Here is a 20,836-nt window from a genome sequence, read left to right on the forward strand (position 1 = left end):
GAGCTCATGTTATAAAATATTATTTCACAGTAACACAAAGTGAGAGAGAGAGAGAATGCGTGAGATCAGAATGAAAGTCCAGACTGCGTCTGATGAATATTCATGATGGCAGGGCTTTTTTCACTCAAGGCGGTGTACTGGTTTGATTCTCTCCAGTGGTTCACAGAGTTCAGTGTGTAGCAATCACGTTTTGAAAGGGTGACACAAAGACGGGGAGTGCTGATGCCATAGGAACGAAGTCTACAGCAGAGCATCTTGCTTATGTATTTGTGTGTTTACATTTGCATTTTCTCGCCTTTAGCACCCTAAATTTAGATACAAAAGATGGAACGAATGTTGATGGACGTATGCATCCCAGCATGCATTGACAAGCAGGAGTGTTATAGCCATGCTATTTACCAGCAAAAAATGTTGGTCACCGATTTGGTATTTCTTGTGGTTGACCAAAGACACTGACCTAGTTTAGAAGCGTAATGGAGATTTCCCAAAAAGCCTAGAAACAACAGATCAACATCAATAATTGTTAAATGTTTGTGTGCCAGCTCAAAATGCATTGGTAGAATAATAAATCATATCATTGTATTTGCACACAGGAGACATAAACACACACATACACAAGCATGTTGTCAGTAAAGCCCTTCTGACAGAGAGCTGTCAAAATCACCCCTTCCCTCTTGTTAAGTGACTCATCTGCATTGCTTTCGAGAGCCTTTAATCCGCTCTTTTCCTCCTCAGTAACCTTGCTGAAACTCTGTGGAGAGATAAAATAATAAATAATGATTCAAATGAATTTAAAATCTGCTATCCCAGAAGTTGAATTGACATGCAGATGATAACTGCGGAACACCACTTGGTCTTTATATATTCAAACTAAATAACATATATTGATCTCATAACATGTTATGTAGCAGCTTACATTTCAAACGTCTGTGTAACAGCATTGATATAACACAGCGTACATACGCTTTGCTAAGTCACGATGATTTATATTTCGCAAGCTTTGCTAGATATAAAGCGTGTTGTTCACAGTTTGAGTCTTTGACCAGCTGCAGGATGATTTCCATAATTCGTTTGCATATAGTTCACCACAATTAAATGAACTCAAACTAAAGGTCACGGCTAAAGGATTTATCAACCTGGCTGTTTCGCTTGTTTTTGCGTGCCAGCCAGGTAGATTAAAGATATCCTTGCAGCTGATCTGCCTTATATCATCGTTGCTGCTTGTTTGAGTGACAGTTGTGCCTACCAATCAGCAACCATCTGTTATCTATTTCCCAATCCACTTCAGGGACCAGATGCGTTTTGAACCAATGAGAAAGCACAGCATCTTCATCCCTAGTTGCAGATTTGAGGATGTTTGCTGGATCACAGTTGCTGACTCAGAGCCAAACGTTTCTTTAAACTGCAATGGAATGGATGGACGTGCGTGTCACAATCCTGTAGCAGTTTTAAATGAAACATAGCCTGAGCTTGTGGGAAACTGAATTGTATTTGAGAAAACCAAGACGAATGCAGTATTTGAAATGATAAATAACAGAGACAATGGAGAAGCAGAGGCAGTCCATGACATAATGTAATAGTGGAAAACAACTGTACAACCACGGCACAGCCCCCAAACCTTTAGAGCGAAATGGCAGACGCTATTGTCCTCAACAGCTTGACGCAACCAATTTTCCAAGTCCTCCATTGAGAGGCCAGTAAAGACTGGCTGCCTCGCCTTCGCTCTCTGCCGATAGTGGACACGGTAGCTGGCATCGCTAGATGCCATTTAAATTTTAACTAGTCAAATGAATTTAGGTCAGCATCGGCTTTCATAAGAACTCAATTATCTTAAATAATAAATCTAGACCGTGCTCCCTCCTGCAGTGAGAGGGCCCATCCACGAGTTGAGAGGCTGCCCTTCACTCCCTGCTCCAAACAAGAGTGTATTCAGCCGGGCGCTGAGAACACTGAGCACACTGTAGAGTTCAAGACTTAACTGTTTGTGGGTGTCTCATGGGTGCTATGTTTAAGCCGTAGGCTATATATGAAATCTGTGTGTGTTTGGTAATGTTCTTGCTACACAGTTTGTGTGTTTGTTTTTATTTCTGTGGCAAGGTACAGAGTGTACAGATGCCTGTGTTACTGTGGTCCTGAAGGAATATTGCAGATTAAATTGATAATTTAATCCAAAAATGAACATTCTGTCATTTATTTACTCACCCTCATGTCATTCCAAACCTGAATGACTTTCTTTCTTCTGCAGAGCACAGAAGAGGATATTTTGAAGAACGTTGGGAACCAAACAACATCGTCCCCCATTGACTTCCATTGTATGGACACGAAACCAAAATATTCTTCTTTTGTGTTCCACAGAGGGGAAACAGGGCATATACAGGTTTTAAATGACATAAAGGGATAATAAATGAGGATTTTATAAACCTGCCTCTTTAAATGCAATTTACAGGTAAAGCACATACTGTTGGGATTTGCAGTTTGTTTGAGCAACATTTGTAGTGACCTACAAAAAGGTCACTTTCATAACCAATGGCATCATAACCACTGAACCAATGCCGTGAGGGCAGGATATTGTGTTTGGCCAACCAATGGCAGATGGAGACATTGATAATATAGGTAGAATCGAATGACATAATTTGCATAAACAACGCAAAGTGTGATGTCATTATGCTCTATAGATTATGTTTGCTCCATAGACATCTATTGTAAGTGCATTTATTTCGTTTTTTATAAACTGAAGTACACTTTATCTTATTCCACAGAAAATCATTTAAATCATTTTATCTTCTACTTAAGCCTGAATATTCTTTTGAGGAGGGGTTCATTAGAGACTCACTCAGCAAAGCATGATCATTAAGTACTTGGATGAGCCTCTTATAACGGCTCTTAGGACCAAATCTGAGTATGAGTTTCAGTCTTTCAAAATGATTCTTGAGAGGGATTATGTTTATATCTTGTAAAGAGCTTTTCAGTAATGTATCCTATTTCCCATCCAGTCTGTATGTTGTTTTATGCTATAGATAGAGAGATTTTTTTTATATGTACCAGAGCGATTAGCTGACTCCGAAAACCAGCTCTCAGCCGCAGATGGGATGGAGCTTGAGGTAAACACTCTCTGAATTACCTAACACACACACACACACTCCCTTCTTCACTGACATGACACACACGCTCCCTCACTGAGTCACACATTATGCGACGTCACAGTTTGTTCTGGGGCTGTGCTGTAAGACTGGCTCTAAAATCAGAGCTCCATCCTTTGGGAACAATTGTACTCTGCCAGATTCATATCGAACAGACGGCTCTTGTTTTGCTGCTAGATGAGAAATATGATCATTTTAGATTGAGTGAGGAGGGTGGGGTCTGCTCTGTCGTCCGTTGGTCACGTGTTTTTTTATGCACATAATGCTGCATGACAGCTCAGCTGACACACTGCGGTTGCATAGCATTTCGTTCTGGCATTTAGAGCTGACCTGCTGCCTTCGAGTCTACAGCACACACACATACACACAAATGCATGGGATGTTTTGCTTTAGAAGGTGTAATTCTTAGATATGTATAAAACCATATAAATACGTTTTATTAACTTATCTTGGTCATCTTTTAATCTGTTATTCACTGCTTTTTAGCTTAGCATACTTGTTCTATTCGATTCGATTAAATTATGACACATTTAATAGCCTATATGTTTTTTAGCATCTAAGACTTCTATTCTGTTCTGTTCTATTAAATTATATTCTGAAACATCTGATAAATGATTTTTAGCATCTTAGCATTGTGTTCTAGAGAATATATTTTTTAAGGAACTGACATATGTGACCCTGGACAACAAAACCTGTCTTATGGGTAAAAAAATTCAGATTTTTACAGCATTTGAAAGCTGAATAATAATGGGGATATTGCCGTTTAAAACTCTGGAATCTGAGGGTGCACAAAAATCTAAATATTGAGAAAATTGCTTTTGAAGTTGTTAATAGGAGGCACTGTTACTGGCCAACTACTCACAAAAATAAAGTTTTGATATATTTAGCATAGGAAATTTACAAAATATCTTAATGGAACATAATCTTAATACTTAATATCCAAATCATTTTGGGCATCAAAGAAAAATCTATAATTTTGACCCATACAATGTATTTTTCTAAAAATGTTCCCGTGCTATTTAAGACTGTTTTTTTGATCCAGGGTCACATATAAAAGTAATATTACACATGCAATTTAAAGTTGCTTATGTGATATTGCTTTTATTAAAGGGGACATTGATGCTTTGGCTTTCTTTGCTGTGCTAAAATATGCTTTCTGTGTGATGTTTGCTGCCATTCATCACAACTTTTAGTCCACATCATAAGCTTTGTAAAAAGGACCATGTCTTACCCCTCCACTATGTTTCTCTCTATCACTCTATCCTCTCTCACTTTCCCATCCCCCAGCTCTAGCTTTGTCTGACTGAAGTTGGTGAAAAGGAAAGGCTGGATATTTAAACCCATTTCCCATTAACTATCTTTAAACACTCTGCAACAGCATTTATGTTTCCCCTACTGCTGTACCGACCCCGGTCACCTTCATTTTACGCTCCTGGTGTCCTGTCAGGACCGCAGAGTTATTTTCCTCCCCGCACTGCGCTGTCATTGATTTTTGTTCTAGGAGACAAGTTGGACCTTGCGGCCATGGCCTGCATGAGATTTTGATTCTCGCCATCTCCTGCAGATGAGCAACGATTAGACGTGGGCGGAAAAGCTGTCTCATCTTCTCCTCCTTTTCCACCCGCTGGACTTTCATTCACAGATTTTCATTTGCATATCAATGCCGTTGCTACTGTATTAATGGAACATTGCTTCCATTGTTGCCATGTGAACAAGAGAGGCGATGATGTCATACTCTCACCTCTCCACACGGGCAGATTAGCTCAGAGGACGCGACAGGGCTGTTTAAAGTGGGTAATTATGAGTGAAGGCATGGTTTCCAGCCCCTGCACACACTGAATGCCCATGCAGTCGCCTTGCCAACCCTAGAACACAATGGTAGCGAATGGCATGTTAATTTGAACATTTAAATGGTCTTAAAATGGCATACAAGATAAAGTCTTCTCTGTTTTGTTGAATGCTTTGCTTGGAAGGATATATTTCTATATTGCATGAATTTTACACAATTGTAAACACAATCTAAAAATGTGCAACACATACAGTTGAAAGAAAAAGTATGTGAACCCTTTGGGCTTACCTGGATTTCTTCATAAATTGGTCATAAAATGTGTTCTGATCTTCATCTAAGTCACAACAATAGAGAAACATAGTCTGCTTAAACTAAAACCGCACAAACATTATACGTTTTCATGTTTTTATTGAACACAACATGTAAACATTCATAGTGCAGGGTGGAAAAAGTATGTGAACCTTTGGGTTTAATAACTGGTTGACCCTCCTTTGGCAGCAATAACCTCAACCAAACGTTTCCTCTAGTTGCAGATCAGACCTGCACAACGGTCAGGAGAAATTTTGGACCATTCCTCTTTACAAAAGTGTTTCAGTTCAGCAATATTCTTGGGATGTCTGGTGTGAATCGCTCTCTTGAGGTCATGCCACAGCATCCTCTGTTAAGCTTCAGTTGGCGGACAGATGGTCTTAAGTTTTCCTTCAAAATGTCTTGATAAACTTTGGAATTCATTTTTCCATCGATGACAGTAATCCTTCCAGGGCCTGAGGCAGCAAAGCAGCCCCAAACCATGATGTCCCCTCCACCATATTTCACAGATGGGATGAGGTTTTGATATTGGTGTGCTGTTCCTTTTGTTCTCCACACATAGCGTTGTGTGTTCTTTCCAAACAACTCAATTTTGGTTTCATCTGTCCACAGAATGTTTTGCCAGTAGTGCTGTGGAACATCCAGGTGCTCTTTTGCAGATTTCAAACGTGCTGCAATGTTTTTTTGGAAGCAGTGGCTTCCTCCGTGGTGGCCTCCCATGAAGTCCATTCTTGTTTAATGTTTTCCTTATTGTAGATTTGTCAACAAAAATGTTAGCATGTGCCAGAGATTTCTGTAAGTGTTTAGCTGACACTCTAGGATTCTTCTTCACCTCATTGAGCATTCTGCGCTGTGCTCTTGCAGTCATCTTTACAGGACGACCACGCCTAGGGAGTGTAGCAACAGCGCTGAACTTTCTCCATTTGTAGACAATCTGTCTTACCGTGGACACATGGACATCAAGGCTTTTAGATATACTTTTGTAGCCCTTTCCAGCTTTATGTAAGTCAACAATTCTTGATCGTAGGTCTTCTGAGAGCTCTTTTGTGCGAGGCATGGTTCACATCAGACAACGCTTCTTCAGAACAGCAAACTCAAAACTGGTGTGTGTTTTTTTATTGGACAGGCCAGCTTTAATCAACACATCCAATCTCATCACATTGATTGGACCCCAGGTTGGCTGACTCCTGGCTCCAATTAGCTCTTGGAGAAGTCATTAGCCTAGGGTTTCACATACTTTTTCCACCCTGCACTATGAATGTTTACAAGTTGTGTTCAATAAAAGCATGAAAACGTATAATGCTTGTGCGGTATTAGTTTAAGCAGACTGTGTTTCTCTATTGTTGTGATTTAGATGAAGATCAGAACACATGTTATGACCAATTTATGAAGAAATCCAAGTAAGCCCAAAGGGTTCACATACTTTTTATTTCAACTGTATGATCTTTCGATAGGTTAAGTATTATTTAGTGCTCTATTAGTGTTCAGATTTGAGGAATAAGGTCTGATCAGGTCATTATCACTCCAAACACATATATGTCCCCTGTGAGCAATTCTCACCAGAGATGACTTGAGAAAAAGCTGATTATTAAATACTTAATGGGGCTCTGAAAAGCACACACACACACACACGTGTCAGGTGAATTGAAAGTCTGAACTTTCACTGGGGTGAACTATCCCTTTTCTCTTAAAAGGAAGTATTCAGTTTGTTTCTGAGAGCTTGGCATTTCCTAACCCCCACCATCCACCCTCCTAGATTTCATTACCTCCATGTTTTCAATCCGCATCACCCTTGGCTAACAACTTTTGAGGGCCTTTATTACCCAGAATCCATCACTGTCTAAAGCACCCTCATGTTCTTTCGGCTATTGAAATGGAAGAATTGATCGGCTATTCTGTGCAGTGTGAATGATGTGTTCTGGCCCTATGAAAATCCAATAACAAACCTAAAATAAAATTGTTGTATTTTCTGCTCTGGGTGTGGCATTTAATAGACCCTTAACTATAGTTTAACATCTATATTTCACCTTCCAGCCAATGACACAAATAATTCATTTTAATGCTGCATCTTGAGAGGAGTAGGTTGATCATGATTTATTCCCAAGTATATGAATAAAGCCGTGTCCATTCAAACAATGCCAAAATATGAGTGCATTAACTAAATGTTATTGTTCCATTTGTGACTGTCATCTAGTGGAATTAGAGACTTGTGTCTCCCTGTCTGTATTCGTTGTCATCACTAAAACACAGGAACATAGTACCCTAGCATTGACGCTCACCATCACCACATCAACAAGCTTTGTCGCGTTGGCACTGTTCCAATGTTGCTCTTGTTCTGTTTTATCAAACCTCTCTCATCTGACACCTGTGCCTGCCACAAAGCCATGGGAAGTGCAGAGGATTTCAAAGGATTTCTAAAGTTTTTTCCCATATGAACTGTAATTATTCTCTTGGATGTAAAGTTTCTCTGGTCTCAGCTGTAGGGTGCCAAAACTTGAACCTATGTACTTGGATGAAAGGCCATGGAGATGAAGGGAAGTGTGGTGGTCCACTTCTGCTTCAACTGCAAAGATGCAGGAGAGAAGATTGTGGAGGTTGGCTGTTCCCCTTCATTTGCTATTTTGTATGTCCCACCAACTTGCAAATTGTGCATTCTCATAGCATCTGCCCGTGAACGTCTCCTCACATTTCTCACTTCAGAAGATCTGTTCTAAAACTAAGTGTGCTGGTAAGGCAGCTGTTTGCAAGGGTAGTCCATACTTCTACAACAGGGTTGACGCACTGATCCAACAAAACTAACCATTGGTGTTTATTGGGACAATGTAAATGAGCATTAACACATCATTTAAATGTTGTCTATTGTAGGTAGCTTTCAAATGGTTCAGTTCTACCTCTCATAGCTCTATTAGGGAAATGGGTTGAGCCACTAGGACACAGAGGAGTTTGTTTCTCATATGTACTTCAAATTGCCCACCTTGAGTTTAATGATTTAAACCACTAGGGTACGACTACTTGGTTGTTACATTAAGACGTGTAAACGTCAAACATACCGGGCTTGCCTGTTCTACATGTCTCTGTGACTCCTCCTGTCGTGTTTCTTCCTCCTTGTGAATGTTCAGGCGAATGTGTGTGTGTTTTAAGCACAAGGAGGAGGGGCAGCCGCATTTACCACTGCAGTGCTGCAGTTTCCCATGATGCATCTGGGCATCCCGCACTCCCATTTTGACTGTTATGACTTCACCTGTCCTCTGTCCTGTTTACCTTTCTTTGAACAGTTGTCCCGTTTCACACCATTGTTGATTAACAATTAAAAAGTGTTAAATGAATAAAGCAAGAATATTTATTTTGCTGTGTGTACAAACAGAAGTTTTGGAATAACAATGTGGCAAAATACTATTATTAATAGTTTTATTAATAACATTGAAAACATTTCAATAGTTATGCTATTAGTGTGCTACCTGATAAGTGCAATTCAGCTATAATTTTGTTTACATTTTTACATTTGAATGTATTTGAAATGTATGAGGCAACATATTGCTTTTAGCCATCTGAATAGCTCAGGGTCAAAACAACCTTGGTCAAATATTCAAGCGACACACTGCAAGCAAGTCATCAATAAAGAGGAACAGAGAGAGTGAAAGTGGAGACACAGGGTCATTTTTCCTCCGCTCAACCTTTTCCTCACTCTATTTTATCTTTGATGCACGCCTGTGTCGAAGGCATTCACTGCTATTCATGCTTCTCTGATTACATTAAAGTTTAATGGCGATGTGACCAGCAAGAGAAGTCCTGCAGCCACTATCCTGTTACACTTCATCTGTAGCCCCTCCCTCACATTTTGATAAGGATAAAGTTTTTAACGTTTTCATGAATGGGTATAGAACAATAATTGTTGAGTAGTTTTAATTTAAATTAAAACAATTCATATACCATAAAATATTTTTATAAATGTATTATTAAACAAATTGTTAATTATAACCAAACACAGACTGCAAGTGCACTTGGGGCCAATTTCCAATGTTTGATAATCAAAATCATATATAGTTTAATCGGACACGCGCACATGGATTGCAATAAACTTCCAGTCTGTGTTTGTTTATCGACCTGGCTAGTGTCTACTAATATCACTATTTCTATGTTGAAAATGATTTTATATTATTATTTTGTTGTATAATAATTGTGTTAAATTAACAATTTGATGAATGGGTCATGTAGTTTGGTTGCATTTGGGACATTGACATCTAGCAATTGAGCTTTGGTATCTTGGTATCTAAATGCAAAATATTGGAGACAGTTTAACCAAGTAACGGTTCTTTTAGGTTTCTTTTGCTTGTTATCAAAAATAATCTGAATGTTAATGTACGGGAATGGAGTTGTTAATGATAATGTAGGACTGAATTTATTCTAGGAGAACTGCTGTCGGGCTGCGGCGGGGCTCTGAGAGTTGTTGCAGTACAGAGCAGATTTCACTGCTGTACTGCAAGCCTCATTAATTCATGAGGAACAGCTTCAGCAGCAAAATGGAGGCATGTGGATCAAGCAACACATTCAGAGGGGGAGGGGCATACGCTTCACACAGCCTCATTTCAATTGAGGGGTCATCCACAGCTCTGAATTATTTCCCTCATAAATAACTCATAACATGAAGGATTTGTGGTGAGGGGAGGTCCCTTAGCCTTGGTAAACTGTGATGTTATTTAATTTGCTGAGACTACTGTTGGTAGAGCATTGCTGGTCAATGAATGGCAAAGATATTTATGTCAAATACAGTATATATTTATTTAAAGACGCTTTTTTCGTAGGGATAATCTCTTTTTAAAATAGTCAATAGGTTTTAGTTCTGTCACAGGCTGAGCATTTTTCTTATGCAGGCGTTAGGGGGAGGGGCATTGTCCTTCTAAAGCACAGGATTGGACAAAATATCTGTAGTGCAGGATGAGTCATCAATATGTGCGCTCCAGTTAAGAGACATTTTAAATTGAAAACCTGTATATCTGCTGAGAGATAATTATGTCAAAGTTAATCGCCACACTATCAAAGTTGACATTCATTTTAGTTTGAACCTTTCTATGTGTTTTTGTATTGCGTTATCTTGGCTCAAGCGTCTACGAGCTGGAACAGAACACAGGACCGTGCCAGTTCTTTCTCTACTTTAGGACCCGTTGCAAGGCGACCTGCAGCCCATGGCTATGCCTGCATTGAGTAAGCTGTCAGTCCTCTTTTCAAAAGCTGCCCTGTTACCGCAGCAACAAGCACTCCGTCACCGCAATTCAGGTTTTCGCAGCCTCTGAAAACGCAGGAAGTAGGTCCCACACCAGTGTCATCTCTTATCTTCCAGCTTTCAACACCAGACAGATTGTGTTGTGCTGCGAGGACTTTACATATCATGTGGGGCGTTTTAATTCTTCGCTCTTCCTGCAGTTAAAGATGGTTCATTTTTCAAGAACGTAAGTCTTTCGGGGTAGATGTCATTTAAAATCAACTTGAAATGTTGTATACAGCCTATTTACTTCCGTAATGTAACGTATTTCTGAGCGTAACAGAACTATATGTGGGGTGGGGCTTCATTTTATTTGTTGGGAGTTTATTATGTGTGCTAAGTCAGTGCCTAAATAGCTGTTCAACAACCTGCATAGAACATCACCTTTCAAAGAAGTCATTTCAGAGGAAGTTGGTATATTTGCACATTTACATAATCATCCTATAATTGTCAGAGGCCAATAACTTTTACATGCCTTCTTGTCTCTCTTTGACATTAAATGTCCAATCCAGACCCAACTTGATCTCAAAAACATTGAATCATTAGAAGAAAAGCAAGCATGAAGGTTCACCCATAACCTCACTCCTTATCACAACCGTCACTGTGGCGAATCAAAGATAATAGATATTAACAAGATGCGGGACTTGATTGCAAAGCTCAAAATGGAAAGAAAGTTCCGCCTTCCAGTAAAAAGAGCCAATCGTCAATCGATAAAGACTGACCATTCCCTGGGGTGGGGCTTTTGTGAGGCACTTGCCCGCCTGTGCGCAGTAGCTGAAGCTAACCTCGAAATGGTGAAATTTAAGCTTGTGAAACAAAAGTTATAGTACAGTTGATGTCGGGTTTAATTATCTATCGGTAATATGCTATTTAATTGTGATTTTTGCCAGCAGTTTTTTTGAAATTTTTGTCTCCAACATTCAACCACTCAAGTGTGGTCTTGTTATGACTGAAATAGCTGCCTTGAGGCGTTGCAAACATGGCCGCCGATTGGCACGACTTCCGTAATAGGATGTGGGGCCAAGGCATTGTAAAAATATGACATTGTACAAATTTATACAAATTATTCACCAGTTTGCAAAAATTTAGAATAGTTACGAAGGGCCATGAGTACTGGTAGCACTGGAGTGTGCTGGTAGAGCCGGATTTATTTTGCAAACACAATATGACAGAAAGCCAGGAGACAGATTAAATATTACACTGCCTGTCCTTGCTGAACAGCTTATTGTCATTGTCCTCGAGCTGCCCTCTGCCCACTGCTCATCTACCAATCACTCCAAAGCAATTTCATCCTGAGGTAGTTTTACTGACAAATCTCTTGAGATTTTACTGACATAATTAAAAGACACAAGACAGTTTTCAGAAATGATCAATAATAATGGTCTTTAAATACTGTAGGTCTGCATTAAAAATAGCTCTGTGCTGATGTCACATATGTATAACAGAAAAAATAGTTATTATTTCTACCGGATATGTCACAGTCTCTCATCAAGACTCCTGCAAGTAATTTCCAGCATCATATTTTTTCCTTTTTAGTCTATGTCGGAGACATTGATTTATTGACTGTTTAATGGAGGGAGGGTGTTTTCGGGGTAGCAAAGAATTCATTAGTTAACCAAAATGATCAGTTGTATTGTGTGCTTGTCAAATATCTAATTGTTACTAACATTACTAACAAGATGAGAGGAACGACAGAGTTTTTGATAAAGGTTGTTGCTGTAATTACAAAGCAAATTGCTATGTTCAGTAGTAGTTTTATTCAAAGACATCTTGAGTTACATTATAACCAGGCTGTATTGCCAAGCTTTATGTCACGTTTTATATTTAAGTACTTCCTACTATTCCAATGTAATATACAGATATATCTATAAGCGTGGCATGTGCCACAAAGAGTGTAAACACTGAAATCAGCAACATTAGCTCGACTAATGTGGTCATCTTTTTGACGACCAATGGCAGACAGAGGAAGTGTTTTGGGCATCTATCTAATTTTTTTATTTAATATCATTTGATAACCATAATAGAAAGCAGTATTCCATTAGAAAAATAAATCTCATGTAGCAATAATAAAATCAAGAGACTAAAAATACATGGATTATTGGCTTAGCTCCTTTCATTTGTTTATCTATTGACATATGAACTCAGTTCCACTACCTTTTTCACTTCCTTGTCTGCTCCCGAGAGGAGCTTCCTTTCTGCATGACAATGTTAACATCCGATCATCATTAAACCTGAATGACAGATCAATAGTTTTTTTATTTATTCTCTGCCTCTGGTTCCTGATCAACCTGTTGGGATAACGTATTTACTAAATGCGCTCTGTTTAGTTTGTCCATTTAGATATACTGTAAAAACAAATCCATGCAAGGGGACCCGTGGTGTATGTAGAGATAGAATTATCTCATTCTAAGGTAATAAAAACATAACGCTTCAATATATAAGGACTTTATATACCTCTGAAGAGTTATGCATGTTATATTACGTTACTGTTAATAGATCCTCCAAAAAATGACACACAGGACCTTTAAACTGAGAAGTCACAGGATAAGATAAAACCGGTCTGCATACAGCCTCTCTCACTTTTACATCCACTTCTCTCTTCCCTTGTCTCCTACATACACAAACACAGACATTAAAACCTCTTAGTCAGACGTCATGGCTTATCTATCCAACACACTTGCTGTTGGTCACTTTGATACCTGACACAGCATCATGAAGAGAATAAAGCAGATTGAGTCGTCTGCACTGCACACGTTGGACTGTTACACCTCATAACACCCTCTTTCCTTGCCACATCCTCTTACATAAAGCCTCACTGGCTCCATCAGTGAACACACACACAATCACACAACAGAACATATATGCAATTTGCATGTATTTTAGATGCTTGCAGAATGACGTAATAGTCACAATCACCATTATGTGGGCTTGCGATTTGGATCATTTAGATTTTAAGACATACTGTGTTTTGGCACGATGGATTTGCATCACAGTGTACAGCAGCTTGTATTGTAATCCATAAGCTGCTTTTGGAACAGCGTGGTGGGGGGGTACAGACACAAATGTGCCTCGCCGTTGGGCGGGTGTCTGAAAGAAGGTGACTGTGCACTCTGTTCAGTTTGTATGACTTGAATCATGTCGTTGTAAAAAACAACATTAACATTATTTATAAGTAAGTATAAAATAATTTTACATTATATGCGTTTTGTCAAACAAGAATAATTTAGTATTTTGTACTTTCTGTTTTAAAGCTAAGATTAATATGTTAAGATCACACCGTACAGTGCTAATTCTCTGCTCTCTTAGTTTTTGACCTATTTAAAAAAAGGGTTAAAAGTATGTTTTTCTCGCTTGAATAGAAACGACACCCGTCCTTCCTCCAGATTCAGAAAGCTTCCTGGAAACGGCTTAGTGACAGGACATATTAAAGAGTCATCTGATTCACGTTACAAAGACATACCAGAAATATCTTCACAGCACATTTTAGTTTGATGCCTGCGGAGAGAACAGAGAAAACAACTTAATTTAATTGTACAGTGGGATATGACGCATCTTTTTAAGACATCTGATTTTTTGCACATGGAAATTGGATCTTGAATAAAATAGAACGTGATGTGTGCTAAAAGGAGAAGGAAATGGGTTGTGTATGATGGACAGATGGTTGATGGATGTATAAAAATCACATTAATGCTGCTTTAATATTGTGTGTGAGTCAGAGTCTACAGTTGCAGGCACAGATGGGCTGGCAGTGGGTGGGTTATATGTTTGGCATGACATTTGTCTTAAATCAATCACACCAGGATGCACCAGACACCAATGCTTCTTCAAGAATCATTACTACTTAGCGCAACTTTAGATTTACCATGGAAAATATTAGCCATTTACTATATATTCTGTCATTATAATGTTTTTCTTGAGCTAGCAAAAACACTTTTCTAGTCAATGTTTTTATCTTGTTTTCAAAAACATATCATTGGATTGTTGTAAAATGTAACATAGAAATGTTAAAAAGTTTAAGGCATAAAAATAATTACTTTTGTGAATTTAGTTTTTGGTTTGTTTAAATAAGAAGTTGCTTAAATTCTCAATGGACGACAATACAATACATGTTAATCTATAAAATAAATAAATAAAAATAAAGAGACCATTCCAAACATATGTTCAGTTTCCCTGAATTTACTATTTCTACATGTTTAAGTAAAATGATCATGTTTGTTTCATTCTGTGAACTACTAACAGCATTTCTCCCAAATTCCCCCCAAAATATTGTTTCATTTTGCATTTATTTGTGGAAAATTGTAACTGGTGAAAATAACAAAAAATATGCTCTGTATTTTAGACCTCAAATACTGCAAAGAAAACAAAATCATATTCACTTTTAATCAATACAACAATCATATTTTTATATTTAGGAAAAGTTCAAAAATTATATTTTATGTGATAACCTGGATTTCATCAAAGTTTTAATGTGTTTTTTCAAGCTGTCAGTCTTTCACATTGCTGTTGTATGACTTTTATCCCTCCTAAGGTTTGATTTTATTGAAATTCAACAGACACTGGACTTGAATGGCATCAAAACACCCAGAAATGGTGATTTGAAATGAAAATTAGGAATGGTCTCCTAATATTTGCTGCGGTTGTATATTTATATAAGTCAGCTGACTTGATCCAGTCTCTCACATGATTTAGAAGCAAACTTACATATGAGCATTGTTTATGAAATACATATAAATAAAGTATTCAAGTGTGCACTTTGCTTTGAATGCTCTGGTGGTCACAATTGGCTCTCATCACATCCGTATCACACTAAAAGAGCCTTTTATCTCCCTCATGAAGAGAGCACTTATAGCCCATAAGCCATAGACTGTGTACACAGCCATGCCCAGTATTTCTCATTACTGCACTGGTAGTTGCTGATAGTCAATCTTTTCTCAGACCTTCACCAGAGAAGTGTGAGGAGAATTTTTAGCACTTGTGGACGATGAACATAGTATGTATAGAGGTTACAGAGGAGAAGGGGCTTCATGAGCATCTATGTTGAGGGTCCCGCTGGGCTCCCTCTGCCAGCCCCTCTGTCCCCATCTGTTCTATGTTTATCAGTCTCAGGGGTCAGTACATAGAATCAAACACCTTTCTACGCACACACAAACACACTGGCAGACAGAGGTGTTACAAGACTGCTCAAACATCAGCTGCTGAGCCCCATGTTTTATCCGAGATATATGCTTGCTAAGATCTAACTACAGTTCTGTTAAATTATAGTCTGAACATCATTTTTAAAACCCTTTTAAAACATCTACTGTATATTATATTTAAAATATTATAACAGAGTGTTTGACACTATTTTGTTCTGTGGTGTCACACATACTTGGGCAACACAATGAATCAGGCACAGTTGTGTAATATAAGAGCTCAGAGGTTTATCCTCCTCATCGAACATGTGATGTGATCTCAAACTCTTCCTGTTCAGTTCAGTCCGTCTCTCTCTGCCCTGTCCATCTCTCGGAATGTGTTGCACAGATTTCTTAATTCTAGAAATCAACGATTCAAAGAATTTCAAGAAGACGACTATGACAATGTATACATTAACACGATGTTAAGCAAATCAAATCTACGTGTGCTTCTTCAAATCTCTGTTAATAATATTTTCACTTACAATCAAACTGACACTGAAATCAAAAATGAAACTTATACAGCAAAAAACACATCCACATAGCTTAAAATGAAACTAAAATGAACGTGAATGCTAAATATTAAAATGATCATTCAATTTTTTACAACTAAACTAAACACAAAATGTACAGTATAACTCCAGTTTGGTTAACAAAGGTAGGATCTGATATATATCGATGGGGAAGCTATTTAAAATAATTTAGCTTGCCATTATAATCGGACATCTTTACATTTAAATGACCCAATAAATAATGTAGTTAGTTTGAATACAAACTAGTAGTCTACACTGTATCGGACTGATGTGTTCTTGGACATTACATGGTTTCCGGATGTGCAGACTGCTTCATTCCCCCCGTGGCTCTCACTCCAGACACAAAGGATTTCCTTTTCTTTTCTCCTAACAGCTTTTTTGATACCCCTCCTCACGCATGAATACACTGACAGATGTGAACTGAAGAACAGACTCTCACATTTCCAAGAATGATTCTTCACTGTGTCAGGTAAAATAAAGGAAGGTTTTTATTATTAGTAAATGTGAGGTTTTACAACGATCTTGTTTCTCAGTATTCTGATATAATGTGCCTGTATGTTTGTGCAATTAATTAATTCAGAAATCGCATAAATCTGTGTAAAATAATGTCAACAATTAAACTGGTAGGAATTCTTTCGCGTCCATCTATTACCTGTCATATACATCCCACAGCAAGTGACCAAACCGTCACACTCCTCTAGAGTAACCTTCATTCGACATTTGCTCAATGAGCCGCAACAATGTCTGACTGGTACATTATCCAGACAGGTATTGATTACAGCCAGAACGGCTGACTAAGGGATGGTTACCCTGTCTGTTTCAAAGCTAGGTCCAAAAAATCAACATTTATATTGTAAGCGTACTGCAACCACTTGTAAACATCTGGTTAAAAGTCACATTTGGAGTTTGTTTGGCAGATTGTCGTTCTATTTGAGGAGTTAAGACAAGCTCTTACAGAGATAAGCCCCGAATGACCATCTGATCGTGGAGACTGGGTTAACAGCACCCTATAGCATGCAAAGGTCAGAGAATCTCTTCTGCTTTACTCCACCACTAAATCTTTCTTGCATGGCAGGTGGCATAAAGAATCACAACACAGTTATGTAATGACAGGAAGTGTTGTGTAGAATTGCAAAAACAGAGATCAAACAGGATATATTTAAGCAATATTACCAGAGGTTGTTATTGTAAAACAGTGAAGGTAATCACAGCTGTGTTAATATTCAGAACAACAGCGAGGGAACCATGTGAAAAGAGCTCCAGCTGGGCCCTGCTGCTTAACAGCACCTCGTCCTCTAGGTACAGTATAACATTCAACAAACACACACACTTAAGCAGATAGACCTCAGACGTTACAGATGGTCTCTGATGAATCTCTGCATATTTTTGTGCTCTATCCCAGGGTCATTTTGTACAGAGGGTATTACATTTAAGGAACAGAAGGACAAAGTGGATAAGAATAAGAAATATAAATATAAAGGATGGGAAATAATAGCTATATTGCAATAAGAACAAAATTTCTTGTATAGTATTTATGTCTTGTTTTCTAGGCCACATATCTTAACCTTCTTAAACTGGGTACATTTACTTGAGGAGCAATACGACCTAAGATACCATTATTTGGAAATGTCCAATTTTTTGAATGATCTGTTGGCAAAATGCAATATTTTATAATATGTGTTCAGATGTGTATAAAGAGCTAACATAATTACGTGTTATGTTTTTATCACCTTAGAATTAGCTTTTCTATCTACAGTACATACGCCATGTTGTTTCTAGAGTTGCCCTAAACAGACAAACAGCTCTACAGAGTGCGTTTTGTAAATTTGTTATCTACTTCGGCAAAAAAAACTTAAACCTGACGAAATCTTAGTCCTGTCAGAGCCGCCGAAGTGCTTCGAAAGGAAAGGAAGGGGAGGGGAGGAGGGAGCCGGTGGTTGCAATTTGCAAACTCACTGCTTGTGCTGCTAAAATCTCCACATTGCACCTTTAAGTAAATTCATGCTTAAAACGGGAAATGTCTACGAATGAGATATGAAAATTATCTTAAATTTAGTGCTTAATAATGATTTCAAACTTAACTCTTGGTTTCATTTTCAAAAACTAAATTCCCAAACTGTGGTCCTGTACACTGTGAAAAACTGTAATTTTGGGAATTTTATGCATTCATTCAACATGATTTTTTTGTTTAAATGTGGCAAAAAAATATGTTTGTGTTTTTCTGGTACCCCAGGTGCTGGAATAGGACATTTTATTTATTGTAATATTTACAGTAAAACATTACTCTGTTTTAGCATCCCAACACAGTAAGGTTTGAGGACCTGTATGCCCGACCATTAAAAAATATTTAATTTATTTTTATTGCAATAACAGTGGTACAAACACGGCAAAAAAGTAACTATTAAATGAGGTGGCAAATTTGTATGAATTCGTACAACCCTCTTCTGAATATTTTCGATACGATTTGCATCTACGCCAGTAAGGTTAAGTATAGGGGTCGAGCTTCAGTATTACTTTTCTCACTAGTTATCATATGATTCACAACGTATGACTTCATCCAGTTAGCCACCTCGTAAAATAGTTACGTATTCCCATGAGATCAGGTTGGTGGTACAAAAATGTCACACTTTAGCTTTAAATCATTTTAGCATAAATCATGATATACTATTCAGACAACAAAGAGAACTTATGTCATCAGTCTTCATAGAACTGGACAGAGCCTTCCATCTATCCATTCTCAATATCTGCTTGTCCTCTGCAGAGTCACAGGAGGGCTGAAGCCTAATCCCAATATCTCGCTTTGGACAGGAAACACCCTAGAGAGATGACTAGTCCATTGCAGGTTTTAGAGCCATATAGTACAAATATAAACGATAGAAGGAATACAAACTATATAAGAATTATATAAGAACCCCTTATTTTGTCATACACTACATCATCCTAGTTTATGGCATCCTAGTGAATATCTTATCATAAGATCACCATGACCTTTTACTTTGTGACCCTGAATTGACCTCAGTGCCCATGAATTACATTATACATCTGCCCAAAATCTTCTAAAACCATTGAATATGTTGCAACACAATGTCTCCCCCATGTTAACTTCTTCAGACTTACCCCTCAAGGCGCCTCCGAATGTTTTCATGTCAAGATCGCTGGCGCCTCTCCCATGTAATCCCGCTTTGATATGTGATTCTAATGAAAATGTTAAATTGGTACGTTTTGGAGGATTACGTAACGCTATTGGGAACAGGGGGTCAGTCTAGCACATTGCTGGCATTGCTAAAAACAGGAACTGTTCTGAAATATACTTAAAGGTCACCTTTTGTTGTGTTCTGTTGAGTCGTTTGTAGTTTTTTTCTGTTCTTTTATTTCTTGATTATTTGAAAGTCATTTACAATCATCATTAACCAACAACATAAGATATTTTGAAGTTGATCCATTTTATTTATTGCACACTCACACACCAACAGACCTTCTCTGTATGATGTCACAATTTCCTCCGACTGATCTTGACTAGTGTGTTTTCATCCAGCTTGGCTTTCTGTTACCACGAAGATGGCTTCCTCAGCACAATACCGCAATCTCATTACGGATTCTTCCTTGCACATCTTGGAGATGTTGACTAAGGTTGCCTGAAGCCTGAGCAGGGTGAGGCTATATCAGCCTATGACAAAGAAAAAAACAGTTACGCCAAACTATTGAGATAGAAAAACTTTGTGGACCAAAAAATGCTGTGTATAGAATGATCTTACTTGGCATCAATGACAAACGTGACCTAGTTCTCTGTGTATATTTATATGTGTGTGTTGGGGGGTATAGAGTGCAAAGCCCTCCCGTTTGACAAAATCTGCATAATGAGTCAACCCAGCCTGCTTTTCTGTCCGAGCTGAATAAAACTACTGTTTATTTCCAACTGTTTCATCTACAAGAGGACAATACCCCTAGTCACTTCTTCCTATGCTTGTTCGCTGTGACATGCCATGGATTGCTTTTCTGTACTGATCTAAAACCAGTTTTGTTGGTATTAAAGATTAAAGTTTAATTACAAATTAAGAAAGATGGTTCTGCTTCAGTATGTAAAAGCAAAATGTTTTTAAAGACTTTTGAATGTTGTGACTAACACTATAGACCGGAGAAGCTTTGAATTCTTGAAACACTTGGATCATTCAGTGTAATTTTTCCATTTCCAATTTAATTCACTCGTGTTTGCCCCCTTCCAACACTGAAGACGCTACTCAACAACTTGAAAACAAATACTAAAGCAATAAGCCCCAAGAAGCAATGGGTTACAGTGCAAGGTTTCATAAAATGAAGTGATATTTAGGCAGCAGTTATAAATCAGGGTATTCTATAACGGCTAACACAATGTCTACAGTGGACGTGACGCGCCACATCCAGTATTGACGAAATTGTAAATTATAATGAGTTCTAATGCATTTCTAATGTCGCTTTGTGCCAGTGGTGTCCTGTGTAGACATAGTTTTAGAATTTGACTCAACCAATCAAAATCAAGGACCAGAACTGACGGTTTTATAAATCAATGCTATGAACCATGCTTGTACTCTATCAAACTCAATGCTCCCCCTGTGGTGAAACTCGGATATTGCACCCTTTTGCATCACTACAGATGA

This window comes from Triplophysa dalaica, chromosome 13, assembly GCF_015846415.1.
Source record: "Triplophysa dalaica isolate WHDGS20190420 chromosome 13, ASM1584641v1, whole genome shotgun sequence".
Taxonomy (NCBI): Eukaryota; Metazoa; Chordata; class Actinopteri; order Cypriniformes; family Nemacheilidae; genus Triplophysa; species Triplophysa dalaica.